Source organism: Lepisosteus oculatus, unplaced genomic scaffold (assembly GCF_040954835.1).
Source record: "Lepisosteus oculatus isolate fLepOcu1 unplaced genomic scaffold, fLepOcu1.hap2 HAP2_SCAFFOLD_40, whole genome shotgun sequence".
Classification (NCBI taxonomy): Eukaryota; Metazoa; Chordata; class Actinopteri; order Semionotiformes; family Lepisosteidae; genus Lepisosteus; species Lepisosteus oculatus.
The window spans coordinates 2,273,392-2,294,838 of NW_027167934.1; the positions used below are offsets into that span (position 1 = coordinate 2,273,392).

Consider the following 21,447-nt stretch of genomic DNA (forward strand, 5'->3'; position numbering starts at 1 on the left):
CTGGAGGCGGACAACATAACCGACAGGATTCGAACCTGCGCGGGGAGACCCCAATGGATTTCAAGTCCATCGCCTTAACCACTCGGCCACGACTACAGCAAACCCCACCGCCGCTGCGTTCTTGCTACAATCTTACCTGGATCGCGAGGCGCCGGCGGAAGCCTATTTCAAAGTCGTTCTCCGTTTCAAAAAAACATTTCCAAAATACAAGCCTTGCAGACAGACACGCCTCAGAGGACTTAAGGGTGGCTTCATGTCGGAATGATAAAGTCTCCCCGTCCGGACATGGAAATGCCACTTTGTTACACACAAAAAAAGAATCAACAACAGAGAAATGCCCTCAAGCATTTCAAAAGCCGCACCACGCCGCACTTGAAATAGCTCTTACATTAGAGGTAGACACAGGAATCGACTTTTTATTTACGCTCTTTTCAAACTGTCAAAGGTTTGCTTTGCAAACGCTGCAGGACATCGCACAATCTCTTTTGAACGGCGACAAACGATTTCTTATGGGGCGCAGTAAGTACAGACGTTTAAAAAGCTCCACTCATGCCGACGATGCAGCATGAAGAAGCGCAACCTAACGTTTGACAGACAAAAGCCGGGCACCGCTACGAGCAATATGAAATCAAACTGACAGCACACGGCGTTTCGCGCTGACTCAAAAGTGATCTCGACAGACGCTGTTCTCTGCATAACGCTGAAAGAGCTAAAGAGCGTTTCTGTTGAGACGTAACAAGCTCGTTTCTTTCTACCATGGTGTCACCATGACAAAATCTGTCTTTAAACAGCTTGCACAGTCCCTGACGAGACTGTCAAAAATTGCTTTCGCCGATTGTATTGCAAACCGGCGGAAGCGGGGTATTGGGAAAAGTTTTCAACTAGCAATAATCGCGCCTCGGCTAAACGTCACAGGCTACGATACTGCCACTGCGCAAAGCTGACGGTTGCCAGGCAACCGCGGGGATCCTATGGAAATCAACATGGTTCATGATTAGGTTTATGAGCAATCTAATTACTTATTCGTTTAAAACGCTATATAAAATAAAGTTTATTATTAATTTGCTGGACAGAGCTGTGAACATTATTATGCATAACGCTCGGTTAAAAGCAAAGGAGATTGTCTGTTATAGTGGACATAAAAACAAGAGTTCGCTGGCATTATATCCTAGAAGACACAGACTGGAGCCAGACCAGGAGAATGCTCGCAGCGTAAAAGAAAATGTCTGATGAACTAGGGATTGGACAGTTTCCAAGTGCTTGTACAATCGATGGAAATGTTCAAATAAATGTGCAAAAGAAATAAACAAAATAATCATTTATTTCTTTGTCATATTGGCTAGCTAATGTCCTCTCTTTGCTAGTTAGTGGCTGTGTTTCTGCGTTGGGTAGCAACGGGTGACTGTTCTCAGGTGGAAGATGTAAAGAGTTTAATTTTCATGTTAAATAATTTTTTAAAATTAAAATTCATTCTATACAGCAATCGCATATTTGGGTACCGTTTCATAAAACTTTCATGCTTAAAATGTTTAGGGAGAAATGGAAGACTGGTGTGTATTTTTTCTTTAAACTACCAAGACCAGCCATACACAGTACAGTTTATGTACATACAGTAATGTTTATGTTCCTAAATTAATATCGTTTATGACCTTCAGATGCGTTATGCTCCTCTTCTTTTTATGCTCAGCTACTAAAATTTCCCTTTAGTGGTAAAATCCATATAAATATTCAAAACTAAGCGGATTGAAATGTGCACATTAAATGATTAAATCTTTTCACTACCAACCAATGCACCACGAGTGCCCCTGTCGGTCATTTTGGCCAGCCAATCACTTACCGCGGTGCCCTCCGGTGCCCTGCAGTGGCTTGTGGGTAGGTTACTGTACCGCGGGTTTTTACCGCGCATTTTGAATGGCTGCATCTGTATGATGTTATATGATGGTTTTTTTTCAAATTTTAAATGATCATTTTTCATGGAGCTTTGAAGGGGATAAATTCAGCCTCTTTAGCCAGGCCAGAGCTCCAGGAGCCTGTGTAGGATTCTAGCTTTCTCCCCTTGCAGGCATCGGGCACAGAGAACCTCATGGTTTTCCTAAAAATCTTTTTTTTTGTATTCCTTGTTGTTCAAAACTTAATTCTAAACACTTTTAATTAGAAATTATATTACAAATAGTGCAAAAAATGACTAATTTCACAAAAAATAATGTAATATAAAACAGATGTTTTTAACTTTATTGTAGTGTTTTAGAAACTAATATGTCTTCAAAAATGGTTATTTTTCACTCCTAGGAATGAAAGCTGTTGTTATATGATGTTTATTTTCAAATTTTGAAAAATCAAAGTATTCTAGCTTTCTCCCCTTGCAGGCATCGGACACAGAGAACCTCATGGTTTTCCTAAAAATCATTTTTTATGTTTCCTGGTGTTTCAAACTTAGTTTTAATTTGTTATTATGTTAAAAACAGGGTAATAAATTTCTAATTGGACTATAAATAATGTCATATTGTCTGCTATAAAAGTGATGTTTTCAACTCTATTGTAGAGATTCTAGAAACAACTAATAGAGAATTGAAATAAAAAAGGGCATAAGAAGACATTACCAACAACGACCACAAGATGGAGATATTGTCTAGTAATTACCAACAACGACCACAAGATGGAGATATTATCCAAAGAGGCAAGAGGGCAAAGCCGCGATAAGGTAAAATCATTTTTTGAAAGAGATTGCTGTCAGAATGCACATCCGTATCCCAAACAGAATCTCTAGTAAAATATGATCATTTGTGAAACAGGCAAATGAGTGTCTGCTACAATATGATTGCTACATATCTGCATTTGTTGGTTTTTAAGGAGTAAGAGTGGAGGGGGTTTAAACCTGCGATCCAGTGTGTTGAAGTATTTCACAACACTACCCCTAGCACATCTGGAAATAAATCCTCATAATGATTATTGCCCTGGGCATGTACCAAAAAATCAGTGAGCATATATATATATCACTGTGTTGAAGCTAGAGACACAGAATAACTGCAAACACATCCTAAATACAGTGTAGTTCAGGTGGGTAGCTGCGTCAGCATGCGTAGGCTACAAAGGAACAAGTAATAGGTTTATTCCATGCTGAAAAAAAGAAGAAAGAGAACACAATGTTTCGGCCATGGAGCCTTCTTCAGGTGTGAGAGAGACAGGGCAGTAGGCAGAGGTAAAGTAGCGGGAGAACAAAGGTTGGGAGGGTGGAGGAGTGAGAGGCGGGAGCAGGGGACAGAAAGAGAGGCCAATCAAGAGGTGTGAAGTCAGAATGGGTGCAGAGAGGTGTGAAATGAAACTTCCAATGAATGGAGAAAATTTAAAAGAACAGTAGTCTGTCATTAAGGGAAGGGAGAATGTGTGATCCTAGCTGCAGAATAATTTTAGTTTCGGTGGTCTTTCTGATGTATGAGTTCGGAAAACCGTTTTTGAGAACACAGACGGAGAGATTAGAGTGGTCGGGGCCGTCAGAGGTGAAATGAGAAACAATGGGCTTGGAGAGATCTTTAATCTTCACAGCCCTGACATGTTCTCTGAAGTGGTCTCCGAGTCTCCTTCCTGTTTCTCCAATGTAGATGGCTGGACATTTACTGCAAGAGATACAGTAAATGAGGTTGCTGGAAGTACAAGATGCTGTCTGGGTGATCCGGAATTGTCCTGAGGGGCCTTGAATGAGTGTGGTGGTGGCTGTGTACTTGCAGGTGATACAACGAGCTCTGTTGCAAGGGAAAGTGCCTGGTGTGGATGGTTGTTGAGGGCGGTCAAGGGAGCTGTGAACAAGGAGGTTACGCAGATTAGGTGGTCAGCGATATGAGATGATAGGGCGATCAGAAAAGAGGGCCCCAATGGAGGGATCATCCTGTAGGATGGAAAAGTTGTGGTTAATGGTCCTGGGGATAGGAAGTGTGTTAGGGTGGTAAGGAAGCACCAAAGGAATGCGGTTGTTACGGCGGGAGTTCCTGATCGGGTTGATGGTCCAGGGGGTGTTTTTGGCTCGGGCAAGGGCCCTGTCAATCACACTGCTGGGGTATCCTCTATTGATGAAAAATGAGTACATTTCGAGGGCTTGGTTCTCGAAGTCGATGTCATCGCTGCATAGTCGTCGTAACCTAAGGAACTGTGAAAAAGGAAGAGAGTTTTTAGTATGGTTGGGGTGAAATGAGCTGTACAGGAGGTGAAATGGTGCAGGAAGAACTCAAGCTGATCGCTGGAGCATGTGGCGGCACCGACGCAGTCATCAATATATCACTTGTAGAGGTCAGGGACATAGCCAGTGTAGGAAGCGAAGAAGCGTTCTTCTACCCAGCCGACAAAAATATTGGCATAGCTGGGTCCCATTCTGGTGCCCATGGCCACTCCACTGACCTGTTGGTAAAAAAGATTATTGAAAGAGAATGCGTTCAGTGTGAGGACCAATTCTGCAAGGCGTACCAGGGTGTGGGTGGGTGGATCAAGCACTGTGCGTTTGTCCAGCGTGTGCTTGAGGGCTGTAAGGCCGTCATTATGGGGAATGACGGTGTACAGAGATGTGATGTCCATGGTAAAAATGTGGCATTCGGTACCCTGAAATTGGAAATCATTGAAAAGTTGGAGCGCGTGGTTGGTGTCTTTGATGTATGAGGGAAGATCTTCAACCAGCGGTCTCATGATGCTTTCGAGAAAGGCTGAGATGTAAGTAGTTGGACAGTTACATGTTGATACGATGGGGCGTCCAGGGGTGTCCGGTTTGTGGATTTTGGGGAGGAGGTAAAATTGAGATACTTGTGGATGTTCCATGATGAGCCGGTTCGCCTCCTGGGGGAGCTCGTTACTGCTGATAAGAAGGGAAATGGTGGATACCACTTCCTTTTGGTAGTCAGTGGTAGGGTCCTGTTGGAGAGGGAGGTAGGCAGAAGTGTCAGTTAGTTGTCTAGAGGCTTCAAAGATATATAGATCCTTACGCCACACCACAACAGCACCTCCTTTGTCCGCTGGTTTGATGACGATATCATCCCTGTTGCGGAGAGACTGGAGCACCTGATTTTCTCCTTGGGTGAGGTTAGACCTATGTTTACTGGGTATAGAGAGTGCCTTGGGAGCTTGATTAGTGCATTGGTTGATGAAATAATCAACTGGTGGAAAACGGCCAGAGGAGGGAGTCCAACAGCTCTGTTTGGGATTAATGTTGTTAATGACATCAATAACCGGGTTATAAAGGAACAAGTAACAGTGTTCCTGCACCTTTGACCTCATCCGGAATGTATCGTTTTTTTAAAGGGATTGCTGTCAGAATGCACAACTGAATCCCAAATAGAATCTCTAGTCAAATATGATCATTTGTGAAACAGGCAAATGAGTCTCTCAGGTGCCCATTGCTCATTTTCAGACACATTTATGCAATACTTTCACCATGCGTTGAGCAATAGGGATTAAAGATACCAGAGGTAAGTGATTCTGAGGTGCAACACATCAGCGATACAGCTAGGCATTTGAAATGCGTGGTTTGAGAGCCCTTCAGGGAACACCGTACCCTAAAGGTACCAGAAGTCCACTAGTATAAGCATTAAGTCACTGTCACCCCTGTTACAATGTGATTGCTACATATCTTCATTTCTTTGGTTTTTAAGGAGTAAGAGTGCAGGGGGTCTAAATCTGCGATCCAGTGTGTTGAAGTATTTCACAACACTACCTGTAGCCTGTCTGGAAATAAATCCTCATTCTGATTGTTGCCCTGGGCATGTACCAATAAATCACTGAGCATATATATATATAGCACTGTGTTGAAGCTAGAGACCTGTATGTAATAATATGATGCTAAAATGTTATTTTCACATATATTAATGTAATAAATTATTGCTAATGCTTTATAAACAAATCTAATTTAAATAAAAGCTTAAGTTTTGTATTTATCTTGTTCCATAGAACATGATTTTCTTTGTATTTCATGCCCAAAAAAGTGTCCAAATGACGCACTACATGATATAAGGAAGATTATCACATGCATATCGGTATTATCTTTCTTATGAAAATGCATTCCTTTCATTACCTTTTACTTTTTAAAATGAACTCAAATTGTGCATAATGTAATAATTTCAGTAGAATAGATTCTAATAATATAATGATCCAGTGTGTTGCACTACTTCACTGCTTCACTGCTCTATGCCGTCTGGAAATAAATCCTCAGACTGCTTACTGCCCTGGGCATGAACCAATAAATTACAGGAGCACATCTATATATCACTGCGTTGAAGCAGGAGACACACAATCACTGCAAACACATCCTAAATACAGTGTTCCATCACCTTTGACCTCATCCAGAACATATCATTTCTTAAAAGGGATTGCTGTCCGAATGCACATTCGAATCCCAAACAGAATCTCTAGTAATATACGATTGTTTGTGAAACATGCAAATGACTGTCTCAGGGGCCCATTCCTCATTGTCAGACACATGTATGCAATGCTTTCACCGTGCATTGAGCAATAGGGATTAAAGACGCCACAGGTAAGGTTAGATGTCATGTTCTATGATCATTTCTTTCAGCATTAGGGACTAAATGTATGATGCTTAAATGTTATTTTCACATATATTAATGTAATAAATGATTGCTTATGCTTTATAAACAAATCTAATTAAAATAAAAGCTTAAGTTTTGTATTTATCTTGTACCATAGAACATGATTTTCTTTGTATTTCAAGCCCACAAAGTGTCCAAATGACGCACTACATGATATAAGGAAGATTATCACATGCATATCGGTATTATCTTTCTTATAAAAATGCATTCCTTTCATTACCTTTTACTTTTTAAAATGAACTCAAATTGTGTATAATGTAATAATTTAAGTAGAATAGATTCGGGTAGGAAATATAGAGTCATGATGTTTATGGCTGACATCATTTCACATGGGTGAATTTTAAGCTAAGAAATAAAAACATTTACAATGAAGATACCATTGCTTAATTTTTAATGCCTTTAAAAAATAAATACCTCCTGAGAATAATTTGCCACTCCCAGATCCTTGGTAAGGTACTGTTTGAATCCAATCAGGAGAGGAGCATCCAGGGAGTGCTTTCTATAGAGTCCAGCTTGGGCCACTCTCTTCCGGCCTGCTGATACTTTTTAACTACTCAGGGCCTGTAAGGATATAAAACACCGGTTTAAACATTTTATACCTATAAGTCAAATTAGAAATTTAGTAAAAAATAGATACATCTGAAAAATAAAAAGTCTTACTGCTGATAGAGTTCTTCAGAGCTCACATCTTCCCCTTCCTTATCCGCTTCTGTTTCAGTTTCTAGAGGAGCCTCTGGCATCTCTTCCTCCTGGACAGCGGCCTCTTGCTCAGGGCCGCTGGAATGCAGGTAGATTCTTTTCAACATGTTTTTACATAATATGTTGTAACAATGATTTCAAAAAGAAACTACAGAAGCCTTACAGATTAAAAATATCTCACCTTGCCGATGTGTCTTCAGGCTTCCCATGTACAAAAAGGCCCAAGGACTCTAGCAGTCTTACAACCACTATCCTGTTTGCCTCACCAGACACGATCTCTATTCTGTGGTAATCCACGATGACCCCGTTCTTCAGGTGATTCATCATGTCCTCCCTCGCCTGTTGAGAGGCCATCCTGATCTCTTCTGCCGTGGCGTGCTTCATACATGCCCTCTTCAAGTGAGTAGGAAGCTGATCAAAAGTATTCAGGCACATCTTGCACACCAGGGGAATCCTCGCGGGTTTCCTTTGAAAATAAATAATACCATCTGTGTATAGAAACAAGCTAAGACTGATTTCTTAAATTATCCTTAAAATTCTCTCTTATAGTTTGAGCATAATGATTTTATTGCATTTATATAAGAATTGCTCATTGCTCCAAAATAAATAATGGTTTCATAAAAAAGTGAACACTTACTTGGTCTCAGTCACAGACTTTCCAATAGAAGCCATTGTGGAGTTCAGCAACTGCAGGTCCTAGAAGTGGGGAAGGAATTTTAAAAGAGAAATTGAATTACAATACAGAAGGAATGGCTGAGGGATCACTGAAATATATATATATACAAATTCCAAAGACTGAGTCCATATAGAAACACCTACCTTTCATTTTCAGAATAAGAAAAAAAAAACATTATCTTCCAAAGCATCATAAAATTGTCCCTTCTTCCAGACTCTACTTCTCTCTTGTAGTAGTACAGCAGACCTTTCCAGGTGAGCAGATCACAGAGTCCGAAATGAGCTTCCTCCATCAAGCAAAGTACCTGAACATGACTCTGTCTTCATAAAAGCGCCCCTGTAATAAAGAAATTAAATCCAAAATCAAGAGGGCAGTTGCCTACTGAAATACAAGAAGTCATCAATTTTAACCTAGCAACACATTAAAGGCTGCATCTATACAAGTACGATTCTAGAAATGCTCACCAGATTACGTTTTAAGAAGGAACTGCGCCTCAGGTTCCGCCGAGATCTTAACTCGGATGGCAGGATTCAGAGTCCGGAGTGTGGACTGATGGCGCACGGAGCGTCCACATACTGTGGATCCCTCAGTGATCTTCCGCGTATTCAAACCGCCAGCGTGTGACTCCCCTGTCCCCGTGACCTCATTGCTCTGCTCTCTCCTCTGTGCAGCCGAGCCCAACTCACGGTAAAGTGAAAAAAAAGATGCCCTCAACGTGAGATTTACTCTGGAGAGAGGATAGATGTTACCTTTTTATCATTGAACAGGATGTATGTGATGTGGCGACTAGGTTCAATTTTGTATCCTCTTTAAAAGATTAAGGACTGGGGTGAGCGTGATTTACCAACCTTTCAGCTAAGAACCCGACGTGCGCACCGTTTAAGCTGCATAGACTCGGTCGATTAACTCGTCTCCGTTAGCAGGGTTAAGGTTAAAGAAAAAAAACATTGCTGACTTCTTTTTTTTTTGCCAGCCGCTAGCGCTGATTAGCAAGGTTTGTATTTCATGTTTTGCAAGTTGCATCCATTTTAAGAAAAACAAGTCGCGTTAAAGATAGGAAATGAATACTTGCAAGTCTAGCCGTAGGTGGTTGTCCGTAAGGACCAGTTCTGTTTGAGAAGACAGAACAAAGAAGGCACTGCTGAGATTCAAACCCAGGATCTCCTGTTTACTAGGCAGGCGCTTTAACCAACTCAGCCACAGCGCCCCGGGAGCACTGTCCTTTTGCAGCTACTTGGACACACCACTCAGACACATCTGCATTCGGTGTGTGCTCCGCCTGCTCGCTGAGCAAGTTGCCACCTTTACATACAACAGCAACATTGACACCAAGAGAAAGATTGACAAATGGCTTTTATCTGGAACTTTTCATGTGCAAGGAGCTCAATGTGCTTTCTGTGTACAACAGGGCCACTGAACTCCACACTGGCCACTGAACCACAGCAGTGGCTTGCTGGCTTGACATCTCCCGAGGAAAATGTTGAAATCGCATGTGGAACAGGAAAATGACCCTCGAGTACGAGGGAAAAAAAAGAAAAAGATCATCTGGAGCGCGCCAACCCATGTCCGGACAGCCCAGTTTCGTCGACAAGGTGGCTGAATGTAAGGCGATGGACTGCTAATCCATTGTGCTCTGCAGGCATGGGTTCCCATTCTCATCGCTCTCCATGTCTGACACGTGTGCCTGTTCGACGTTGGCCCTCCTGTCGTTTGCTCCGGTGCTAGAGCTGTAAATTTTCTAGCGGTGGCTGAACATGGTATAGTAGGCTAACGTCGGTATCGAGCAGTGACAGTAACAGTACTTACTGCGCCCCATAAGAAATCGTTTGTCCCTGTTCAAAAGAGATTGTGCGATGTCCTGCGGGGTTCGCAAAGCAAACCTTTGACAGTTTGAAAAGAGGAATTTATTCTGCTTCCTGTGCGTGCAGTAGTTACAAAGTTGAACGTCTTTACACAATCTGCTGCAGTTTTCAGTGGGCGGGCTTTGTCAGATGGCTTGGAAAAACGCACTGTGTTTCGGCTCGGGAAACATCATGAGCAGTGTCCTGCATGTTTTCTGTGTATAGCTGTCTTTTAACGCATACAGAATTCATTCGAAATCATTGATTTCTCCAATTAACAAGGGTCCCTTTTTGAACCTGCCAGAAGCATTCTTTCAATGTAACAGATTTACTCCGGGGAAAGGCAGCATGACATTGAGAGTAGCTCAAGCTTTCAGCACCCATATCGGACTGCGTGTATGCAGACACTGCTCAGAATCCCCTGTAAGATTCTCCTTCAATTCCGTTTTGCAGTGCTTTAGCTCTTTCAAAAGGCTTCGCTTTGCTAGTCACAATCCAAGGCTCATGACAGCATTTGAAACCAATCGTCACTGCGTCGGCCGGGAATCGAACCCGGGTCAACTGCTTGGAAGGCAGCTATGCTCACCACTATACCACCAACGCATGCCCACAGGAGCCCTGCAGGACACCACCAGAGAATGCTCACGATTTCGGAAGCTGTCTCCGGGACGTGCTGATTCCACACATCCTGAATAAATCATGATATTGTTAGTTAAACGCCACAGATTGTGTTTGTCCGTTCGTGTCAGTCGTCCTGCAGCCACGGGAAGTGGGACACAAATATGCTGCAATGCTTTCAAGACGTTAGGATTTGTTTGTGTAACATCCGAGAAGAGTACTTGTGGCTTGAATGTGAACTGTACGTGCCCGCCCCCTTTCCTCTGTAGTGCATGAGTTCCTCCCGGCATGCCCTTCGTCATTGTTCTGTCATCTTGTATTTAAAGGGTTGTATTTCTGCTGCAGAAAATAAGCAATGGTTTTCTCACAACGCCCTTTGTTCCCAACGAAGCCCTTGTCTGTCATGAAATTCTTCAAAACCTCAAGCTAGACGAAGAAGAAGACGACAAATATGAAGCGTTACCGCAACGACATGCCATGAGACGATCGATAACGATTTCAATAGGATCCCCGCGGTTGCCTGGCAACCGTCAGCTTTGCGCAGTGGCAGTATCGTAGCCTGTGAGGTTTAGCCGAGGCGCAATTATTGCTAGTTGAAAACTTTTCCCAATACCCCGCTTCCGCCGGTTTGCAATACAATCGGCGAAAGCGATTTTTGACAGTCTCGTCAGAGACTGAGCAAGGTGTTTAAAGACAGATTTGGTCATGGTGACATCATGGTAGAAAGAAACGAGCTTGTTACGTCTCAACAGAAATGCTCTTTAGCTCTTTCAGCGTTATGCAGAGAACAGCGTCTGTCGAGATCACTTTTGAGTCAGCGCGAAACGCCGTGTGCTGTCAATTTGATTTCATATTGCTCGTAGCGGCGCCCGGCTTTTGTCTGTCAAACGTTAGGTTGCGCTTCTTCATGCTGTATCGTCGGCATGAGTGAAGCTTTTTAAACGTCTGTACTTACTGCGCCCCATAAGAAATCGTTTCCCTGTAGCTCACCCTCATCCGGGTACTGACCTGGCTCACACCTGCTTAGCTTCAGTGGGTTTTCAGTTGCGAGTTGCAAGGGGATGCAAGTGATGGAGCCGCTCGCTGCAAAAGCCACTGCATTGGCCTGGAATCGAACCCGAGCCTCCCGCGTGGCAGGCGAGAATTCTACCACTGAACCACCAATGCTCAGTGCCTGAGCCTTCAAAAAAGATGCTTTTTTGGTGCTCTGTGCAAAAAGCGTCGACATGCTTCCAGCTCCAAAATGCCATTCGCGGACGCTGAAGAATTTATTTCCAAGGCAGCGGGTACAAGCGATTTGGCGTTTTAAAACCACCAGGAACAGTAAAGAGGCGCACTTCTTTGCTTGCGCCGGAACACAACGACAGGAGGCGGACAACGTAGTTGGAAGGATTCGGAGCTGCGCGGGGAGACCCCAATGGATTTCTAGTTCATCGCCTTAACCACTCGGCCACGACTACAGCAAGCCCTGCCGCCGCTGCGTTGTTGCTAAAATCTGACCTGGACCGCGAGGCGCCGACGGAAGCCTATTTCAAAGTCGTTCTCCGTTTCAAAAAAACATTTCCAAAATACAAGCCTTGCAGACAGACACGCCTCAGAGGACTTAAGGGTGGCTTCATGTCGGAATGATAAAGTCTCCCCGGACATGAAAATGCCACTTTGTTACACACAAAAAAAGAATCAACAACAGAGAAATGCCCACAAGCATTTCAAAAGCCGCACCATGCCGCACTTGAAATAGCTCTTACGTTAGTGGTAGACGCAGGAATGGCCTTTTTATTTACGCTCTTACCAACGCGATGGAAAGCAAAACAAAGCAAAGCAGAGCAAAACAAAACGAACAAACGAAAACCCTCATGTCCCGCACTTGCATATAACGCCATTACGTGCCCAAGCGGTATTGTACGTCATCCTAGCACTGCACCCCCTTGGCGTACGGTATATGGGAACGAGCACACGCCACGAATCATCTCGAATCAGTCCCTACAGCTGTAAGGCGCCTTGAAGCGTGCACCCCCAACATTCTTCTTTGCGCATCTGTGAAAGGTAAACTCTTGAGCAAACTCTAAACCAGCTCTAAGGAAACTAATCCGATTAGACGTTACTTTGACTCATCTTTTTACGCTCAGTGCTGGATTGCTCAAACTCCAGCTAGGGTTAGGGTTAGCATTCCCACGCTACTTAGACACTTTGTTTACGCTCAGTGCTGGATTTTGGGAAAATAACTGGAGCCTCACATATACAAACAACACACTTGTCTGTCGGCACTATGTGGCAGCGTTGCATGACAACCCCTCTCACCACGGAAAGGAACCTAACAGCTTTGGTAAGAGAGGAGAATTACCTGAAGAACTGCTTTCCATGGAAGCAGGACCAAGCGATGTAGCATTTTTATAGTACCAGGAAAGGAGAAGCGGCACTTCGCCTTTACCGCACAGGCACAAGGCGACGTGCGGCAGACGCCATAGTCGGCAGGACTCGAACCTGACCGGGGAGTCCCCAATGGATTTCGAGTCCATCGCCTTAACTACTCGGCCACGACTACAGCGAGCACACCACCTCCGCATTCCTCCTATAATCTAACACGGAGTGCGAGGTGGCTGCGGAAACTTTATTAAAGTCGCTCTCCGTTAAAAAAAAAATACCTTTCACAAGATACATGCCGGCAGACAGACACGCCTCAGAGGGTTTAAGGCTGGCTTCACGTTCAAATGATAAAGTCTCCCCGTCCGGATGTCAAAATGCAACTTTGGCAGACAGAAAAAACATCAACAAACCACAAATGTGGACAAGGATTTTACAAGCTGCACCACACTGCACTTTCAAAAGCATTTACATTCCTGTTAGACGCAGGAATTGCCTTTGATTTGCGCGCTTACGAACGCCATGGAAAACGAAACAAAACTAAAGCCCTCAGCTCCTGCACTTGATTATAATGCCATTACGTGTCGAAGCAGTAATTTACGTCATCCTACCACTGCAACACGGGGAATAGAGGGAAATGAGCACACGCTACGAATCGTCTCAATCACTCCCTAGAGTCCTAAGGCGCATTGAAGGGTGTACCCCCATCATTAATCGTTGCGCCTCTGTGAAAGGAAAGCTCTTGAGCAGTCTTTGAAACAGCTCGGATGAAACACTTGATTGCTTCCATGTGCATCTGGAGCCCATTTCTTATTTTCACTTCACGCCCATTAAAGCATTTCTAAAACAGGAGATTCGCGCTTGGGAATGCGCCCTGCCTTACAAATAAAACAGGTCTACGGGTCTGAAACCCGCTCCACGGAAAACAGTTCTGTTGCGCTTTTGATCAAAGGGAGATTCGCTGTTCTTACTTTTTGATGACATAACACCCAAAGGGGCTTCTTTGGAGCTGGATTTCAACCAGCATCCTAAAGTTTCTTGGCGGTATCCTTTACAGTCCTCTGTTCGGTCGACAAGGGACAGAAGGGGGCAGCTTTCCTCACACATACAGTGCAATGTACTGTAGTGTTCCCGTTCATTGAATTCGCAGTTCTGCATCAGACCTCTAACTCGTTTCCTTAGCTTGGATTTAAGCCACGAAGCAGGCTTCTACTGTATAAACATCTAGAGGAATGACAAACTGTCATCCTGAGAGACTGTCAAAAATCGCTTTCTCCGTTTGCGTTGCAAATAAGTGAAAACGCGGTCTCAACCCAGAGCCAACGTTAGCCTACTATACCATGTTCAGCCACCGCTAGAAAATGTACGGCTCTAGTACCGGAGCGACAAGGATGGGATTCGAACCCACGCGTGCAGTGCACAATGGATTAGCAGTCCATCGCCTTAACCACTCGGCCACCTCGTCGAGGAAACTGGGCTGTCCGGACATGGGTTGGCACGCTCTGGACATGGGTTGGCACGCTCCAGATGATCTTTTTCTTTTTTTTCCCTCGTACTCGAGGGTCATTTTCCTGTTCCACATGCGATTTCAACATTTTTCTTGGGAGATGTCAAGCCAGCAAGCCACTGCTGTGGTTCAGTGGCCAGTGTGGAGTTCAGTGGCCCTGTTTATTATGCCTAATAAACAGGAGATCCTGGGTGATCCTAGATGATTGCAAGCCGTACAGCCTCCGCCATGCTTCCCAGGTGGGATGAGGTTTTGGAGTTGGTATGCAGTGTTTTGTTATCTCCAAACATAACGCTGTGCACATTTACCAACAAGTTCAGCTTTTGTCACGTCTGTCCACAGAACATTGTTCCAGGAGTTGCTCTGGAACATCCACGTGGTCTTTAGCAAACTTGAAAGGGGCAGTGGGGGCAGACACTTCCCGCCCCCCAAAAGAAAAGAGCGCCAATCAGACAGGCGGAGACCAAGGACTCGCAGAGCAGACAACCACAATCACCATAACAAGAGCGATTGTGAGCGGTTTTGTTTTCTCTCTTTGACCAGCCCAGCTGCGCCCCACCCGAAAGCAGGGAAGCACAAAAATTGCATGGAACTCATTCATGCTCCTCTCCACGGAAATCTTTAGTAAAAGGCGAAAGATTTGTATGAAATGAATAGAAACCAGAGTGCGTGGCTGCACAGCTGCAGGAGCCCAGGCCGCCTTCAAGGCCTCTGCCCTGCCGGTCGTGGTTGGCAATGCACCTGGCCTTTCAAACGAGCCAGTGGGGTCCGTTCAGCTCCGGGCTCATCGCCTGCGGCTCTCGGCTTGCGGGCGTGCCCAATCCGTGCGATAACTCGGAAAGCACCCGGCCACACTGTGCCGGAAACGACGCACTCTGGGAAGCCGCTTTGCAAAGCGAGGTCCCAAGATCCCCTGCGGCCGGACACTTCCCGCCCCCCAAAGAAGAGAGCGGCAATCAGACGGGCAGAGACCGAGGACTCGCAGAGCAGACAACCACAATCGCCATAACAAGAGCGATTGTGAGCGGTTTTGTTTTCTCTCTTTGACCAGCCCAGCTGCAACCACCCGAAGGCAGGGAAGCACAAAAATTGCACGGAACTCATTCATGCTCCTCTCTACGGAAATCTTTAGCAAAAGGCGAAAGATTTGTACGAAATGAAGAGAAACCAGAGCGCTTGGCTGCACAGCTGCAGGAGCCCAGGCCGCTTTCAAGGCCTCTGCCCTGCCGGTCGTGGTTGGCAATGCACCTGGCCTTACAAACGGGCCAGTGGGGCCCGTTCAGCTCCGGGCTCATCGCCTGCGGCTCTTGGCTTGCGGCCGTGCCCAATCCGTGCAATAACTCGGAAAACACCTGGCCATACTATGCCAGAAACGATGCACTCTGCTACAATATGATTGCTACATATCTGCATTTGTTGGTTTTTAAGGAGTAAGAGTGCAGGGAGTTTAAACCTGCGATCCAGTGTGTTGAAGTATTTCACAACACTACCCCTAGCACATCTGGAAATAAATCCTCATAATGATTATTGCCCTGGGCATGTACCATAAAATTAGTGAGCATATATATATATATTACTGTGTTGAAGCTAGAGACACAGAATAACTGCAAACACATCCTAAATACAGTGTTCCTGCACCTTTGACCTCATCCAGAATGTATCCTTTTTTGAAAGGGATTGCTGTCAGAATGCACAACTGAATCCCAAACAGAATCTCTAGTCAAATATGATCATTTGTGAAACAGGCAAATGAGTCTCTCAGGTGCCCATTGCTCATTTTCCGACACATTTATGCAATACTTTCACCATGCATTGAGCAATAGGGATTAAAGACACCACAGGTAAGGTTTTCGCGTTGAGCAATAGGGATTAAAGATACCAGATGTAAGGTTTAAAAGTGATTCTGAGGTGCAACACATCAGCTAGGCATCTGAAATGCGGGGTTTGAGAGCCCTTCAGGGAACACCGTACCCTAAAGGTACCAGAAGTCCACTAGTATAAGCATTAAGTCACTGTCACCCCTGTTACAATGTGATTGCTACATATCTTCATTTCTTTGGTTTTTAAGGAGTAAGAGTGCAGGGGGTCTAAATCTGCGATCCAGTGTGTTGAAGTATTTCACAACACTACCTGTAGCCCGTCTGGAAATAAATCCTCATTCTGATTATTGCCCTGGGCATGTACAAATAAATCACTGAGCATATATATATATATATCACTGTGTTGAAGCTAGAGACCTGTATGTATAATATGATGCTAAAATGTTATTTTCACATATATTAATGTAATAAATGATTGCTTATGCTTTATAAACAAATCTAATTAAAATAAAAGCTTACGTTTTGTATTTATCTTGTACCATAGAACATGATTTTCTTTGTATTTCAAGCCCACAAAGTGTCCAAATGACGCACTACATAATATAAGGAAGATTATCACATGCATATCGGTATTATCTTTCTTATGAAAATGCATTCCTTTCATTACCTTTTACTTTTTAAAATGAACTCAAATTGTGTATAATGTAATAATTTAAGTAGAATAGATTCTAATAATATAAAGATCCAGTGTATTGCACTGGCCTGGTCAGCCTGGCCTGGGGGATGGTGCACATAGCACTTTCAGTGCTGGAGGTGTTAATGGTGGAGGTGTTGGAGAGTGATAGCTGTGTGGGATGGGTGGGTGAGTAGCTGTTGTGGGTTGTAGCTTTTCCTTTGCAGCTTGTCCTATACCTTCCTCCTGTAGGCGTCCTTGCTCTCTCTCAACTTCTGTTTTAGCTCCCATCATGTAATGATGAACATGATTTACATGATATAAGGAAGATTATCACATGCATATCGGTATTATCTTCCTCATGAATATGCATTCCTTTCATTACCTTTTAATTTTTAAAATGAACTCAAGTTGTGTATAATGTAATAATTTAAGTAGAATAGATGCTAATAATATAATGATCCAGTGTGTTGCACTACTTCACTGCTTCACTGCTCTATGCCGTCTGGAAATAAATCCTCAGACTGCTTACTGCTCTGGGCTTGTACCAATAAATTACAGGAGCACATCTATATATCACTGCGTTGAAGCAGGGGACACACAATCACTGCAAACACATCCTAAATACAGTGTTCCAGCACCATTGACCTCATCCAGAACGTATCATTTCTTGAAAGGGATTGCTGTCCGAATGCACATCTGAATCCCAAACAGAATCTCTAGTAAAATAAGATCATTTGTGAAACAGGTAAATGACGGTCTCAGGGGCCCATTCCTCATTCTCAAGACACATCTATGCAGTACGTACACCATGCATTGAGCAATAGGGATTAAAGACACCACAGGTAAGGTTAGAAGTCATTCTGACTATATTCTAAAATATTGGACTCATATTCTTATGATGGCAGTCACTTATGATAGTGACAGAGACGCTGTGTTGTAAAAGGGCGCTGTCTTCTGGATGAGATGTAAAACAGAGGTCATTGCGAGCTGAAAAACACGTTTTGAAAAGTGTGCTTTTCCTGCCCCAGAAGTTAAATGGGGGTGACCAAAGTTGCCCAAACGTGTTTATTTCTGCTGAAAAACCCGTTTTGACAACTTCTGCACAGTGGGGTTAAGGGCTGACTCAGTGGGCTCTTCTGAGCCAGACAGTTACATTGGGATTCAACAGTCTGAAAAAACGTGTTTATTTCGAGCTGAAAAACACCTTTTGAAAAGTGTGCTGTTCCTGCCCCAGAAGTTACATGGGGGTGTCCAAAGTTGCCCAAACATGTTTATTTCTGCTGAAAAACACGTTTTGACAACTTCTGCACACTGGGGTTAAGGGCTGACTCAGTGGGCTCTAATGAGCCAGGCAGTTACATTGGGATTCCAAGGTTTGAAAAAACACGTTTATTTCGAGCTGAAAAACAAGTTTTGAAAAGTGTGCTTTTCCTGCCCCAGAAGTTAAATAGGGTTGACCAAAGTTGCCCAAACATGTTTAATTCTCTGTCACTATGCTGGGGAATTGGGACCCGCACAGACCTCAGGGTGAACGCCCCCCCGCCGGCACCATTAACACCGCTTCCAGCTGGAAGCTTTGTTTTTCCCTGTAGCTCACCCTCATCCGGGTACTGACCTGGCTCACACCTGCTTAGCTTCAGTGGGTTTTCAGTTGCGAGTTGCAAGGGGATGCAAGTGATGGAGCCGCTTGCTGCAAAAGCCACTGCATTGGCCGGGAACCGACCCCAAGCCTCCCGTGTGGCAGGCGAGAATTCTACCACTGAACCACCAATGCTCAGTGCCCAGGCCTTCAAAAAAGACGCTTTTTTGGTGCTCTGTGCAAAACGCGTCGACATCTGCAAAATGCCATTCGCAGACGCTGAAGAACTTAATTCCAAGGCAGCGGGTACAAGCGATTTGGCCTTTTAAAACCACCAGGAACAGCGAAGAGGCGCACTTCTTTGCTTGCACCGGAACACAACAACAGGAGGCAGACAACGTAGTCGACAGGATTCGAACCTGCGGGGAGAGACCCCAATGGATTTCTAGTCCATCGCCTTAACCAACCGGCCATGACTACAGAAATCCCCGCCGCCGCTGCGTTCTTGCTACAATCTTACCTGGATCGGGAGGCGCCGGCAGAAGCCTATTTCAAAGTCGTTCTCCGTTTCAAAAAAACATTTCCAAAATACAAGCCTTGCAGACAGACACGCCTCAGAGGACTTAAGGGTGGCTTCATGTCGGAATGATAAAGTCTCCCCGTCCGGACATGAAAATGCCACTTTGTTACACACAAAAAAATAATCAACAACAGAGAAATGCCCACAAGCATTTGAAAAGCCGCACCACGTCGCACTTGAAATAGCTCTTACGTTAGTGATAGACGCAGGAATCGCCTTTTTATTTACGCTCTTACCAACGCGATGGAAAGCAAAACAAAGCAAAGCAGAGCAAAACAAAACGAACAAACGAAAACCCTCACGTCCCGCACTTGCATATAACGCTGTTACGTGCCCAAGCGGTATTGTACGTCATCGTAGCACTGCACCCCGGTGCGTACGGTATATGGGAACGAGCACACGCCAGGAATCGTCTCGAATCACTCCCTACAGCTGTAAGGCGCCTTGAAGCATGCACCCCCAACATTCTTTTTTGCGCATCTGTGAAAGGTAAACTCTTGAGCAAACTCTGAACCAGCTCAAAGGAAACTAATCTGATTAGACGTTACTTTGACTCATCCTTTAAGGGACCCTTGTTAATTGGAGAAATCAAGGATTTCGAATGAGTTCTGTATGCGTTAAAAGACAGCTATACACAGAAAACATGCAGGACACTGCTCATGATGTTTCCCAAGCCGAAACACAGTGCGTTTTCCCAAGCCATCTGACAAAGCTCACCCACTGAAAACTGTAGCAGATCGTGTAAAGACGTTCAACTTTGTAACTACTGCACGTTCAGGAAGCAGAATAAATTCCTCTTTTCAAACTGTCAAAGGTTTGCTTTGCGAATGGTGCAGGACATCGCACAATCTCTTTTGAACGGGGACAAATGATTTCTTATGGGGCGCAGTAAGTACAGACGTTTAAAAAGCTCCACTCATGCCAACGATGCAGCATGAAGAAGCGCAACCTAAAGTTTGCATTCCTAGCACTGTTGCAACCTAGCACTGTTGCATTCCCTGCATCAGTAGCTAAGAGAATATCATTTACGACTCATGTTAATGCAGTTTCAGAAACCAAACTGAAATTTCTCAAGTATATTATTTGAATCCAGATACGATTGACATTGGGCAACAACTATTCTCTCAAGACTTTTAGATTGAAATGGGACCTTTGAGACAGGCCTGTAGTTGTTAAGAACTTGTGGATCCAAATTTGACTTCTTAAGGAGCGGTCTAACAACCGCTACCTTAAATTGATCAGGTACAACGCCTGACGCAAGCGATGCATTCATCATACTAATTATAGGTCCTGCCAGTCCTTCAAGGGAATCTTTGACTAGCTGAGTGGGGATGGGATCTAGCGAACAGGTGGTTGACTTTGTCTTACGTCTGTGTTTCTGAGTCCACCATAAGAAGAAATCTGAACAGGAGTGGTGATCATGCGAGGTCACCACGGAGGAAACCACTGCTCTCCCCCCCAAAAAAACCACCACTGCCCCTCTCACGTTTGCTAAAGACCACATGGATGTTCCACAGCAACTCCTGGAACAATGTTCTGTGGACAGACGTGACAAAGGTTGAACTTGTTGGTAAATGTGCACAGCGTTATGTTTGGAGATAACAAAACACTGCATACCAACTCCAAAACCTCATCCCACTTGGAAAGCATGGCGGAGGCTGTACGGCTTGCAATCATCGAGAATCACCCAGGCTCACCCAGCATCTCCTGTTTACTAGGCAGGCGCTTTAACCAACTAAGCCACAGTGCCCCAGGAGTGCCGTCCTTTTGCAGCCACTTGGACACACCACTCAGACACATCTGCATTCGGTGTGTGCTCCGCCTGCTCGCTGAGCAAGTTGCCACCTTTACATACAATAGCAACATCGACACCAAGAGAAAGGATGACAAATGGCTTTTATCTGGAACTTTTCATGTCCAAGGAGCTCAATGTGCTTTCTGTGTACAACAGGGCCACTGAACTCCACACTGGCCACTGAACCACAGCAGTGGCTTGCTGGCTTGACATCTCCCAAGAAAATGTTGAAATCGCATGTGGAACAGGAAAATGACCCTCGAGTACGAGGGAAAAAAATGAAAAAGATCATCTGGAGCGTGCCAGCTCATGTCCGGACAGCCCAGTTTCCTTGACGAGGCGATGGCAATGGACTGTTAATCTATTGTGCTCTGCACGCATGAGTTCGAATCCCATCCTAGTCGCTCTCCATGTCTGACACGTGTGCCGTTCGACATTGGCCCTCCTGTCGTTTGCTCCGGTACTAGAGCCGAAAATTTTCTAGCGGTGGCTGAACATGGTATCGAGCGTAGGCTAACGTCGGTATCGAGCAGTAACAGTATTTACGTGCCGCTGCTGCCAAGTGGCTCTGGGTTGAGATTGCGTTTTCACTTACTTGCAACACAAACGGAGAAATCGATTTTTGACAGTCTTTCGAGAGACTGCGCTAGGTGTTTAGGCATAGACTTTGTCAGTTCCCCCTGGGATGATGGCCTCTCAAATAGTTTGTGA

At 44.5% G+C, this 21,447-nt stretch overlaps 9 non-coding genes across 9 annotated transcripts; 1 reads left to right on the plus strand and 8 right to left on the minus strand.

Moving 5' to 3' along the window:
• Positions 1-14: 14 nt before the first annotated feature.
• Positions 15-96, minus strand: trnas-uga (transfer RNA serine (anticodon UGA)). The gene has a single exon. It is a non-coding gene; the product is annotated as a tRNA-Ser (tRNA).
• A 704-nt stretch (positions 97-800) lies between these two features.
• Positions 801-942, minus strand: LOC138228249 (U4 spliceosomal RNA). Its single transcript, XR_011185335.1, has one exon. It is a non-coding gene; the product is annotated as a U4 spliceosomal RNA (small nuclear RNA).
• Positions 943-9,089: 8,147 nt separating this feature from the next.
• trnat-agu (transfer RNA threonine (anticodon AGU)) lies at positions 9,090-9,163 on the minus strand. The gene has a single exon. It is a non-coding gene; the product is annotated as a tRNA-Thr (tRNA).
• Positions 9,164-10,328: 1,165 nt separating this feature from the next.
• trnag-ucc (transfer RNA glycine (anticodon UCC)) lies at positions 10,329-10,400 on the minus strand. Its single transcript has one exon. It is a non-coding gene; the product is annotated as a tRNA-Gly (tRNA).
• Positions 10,401-10,947: 547 nt separating this feature from the next.
• On the plus strand, positions 10,948-11,089 carry LOC138228252 (U4 spliceosomal RNA). The gene has a single exon (XR_011185338.1). It is a non-coding gene; the product is annotated as a U4 spliceosomal RNA (small nuclear RNA).
• Positions 11,090-12,878: 1,789 nt separating this feature from the next.
• trnas-cga (transfer RNA serine (anticodon CGA)) lies at positions 12,879-12,960 on the minus strand. The gene has a single exon. It is a non-coding gene; the product is annotated as a tRNA-Ser (tRNA).
• Positions 12,961-14,162: 1,202 nt separating this feature from the next.
• On the minus strand, positions 14,163-14,244 carry trnas-gcu (transfer RNA serine (anticodon GCU)). Its single transcript has one exon. It is a non-coding gene; the product is annotated as a tRNA-Ser (tRNA).
• Positions 14,245-14,838: 594 nt separating this feature from the next.
• LOC138228378 (U5 spliceosomal RNA) lies at positions 14,839-14,955 on the minus strand. The gene has a single exon (XR_011185458.1). It is a non-coding gene; the product is annotated as a U5 spliceosomal RNA (small nuclear RNA).
• Positions 14,956-15,348: 393 nt separating this feature from the next.
• Positions 15,349-15,462, minus strand: LOC138228428 (U5 spliceosomal RNA). Its single transcript, XR_011185507.1, has one exon. It is a non-coding gene; the product is annotated as a U5 spliceosomal RNA (small nuclear RNA).
• Positions 15,463-21,447: the final 5,985 nt, after the last annotated feature.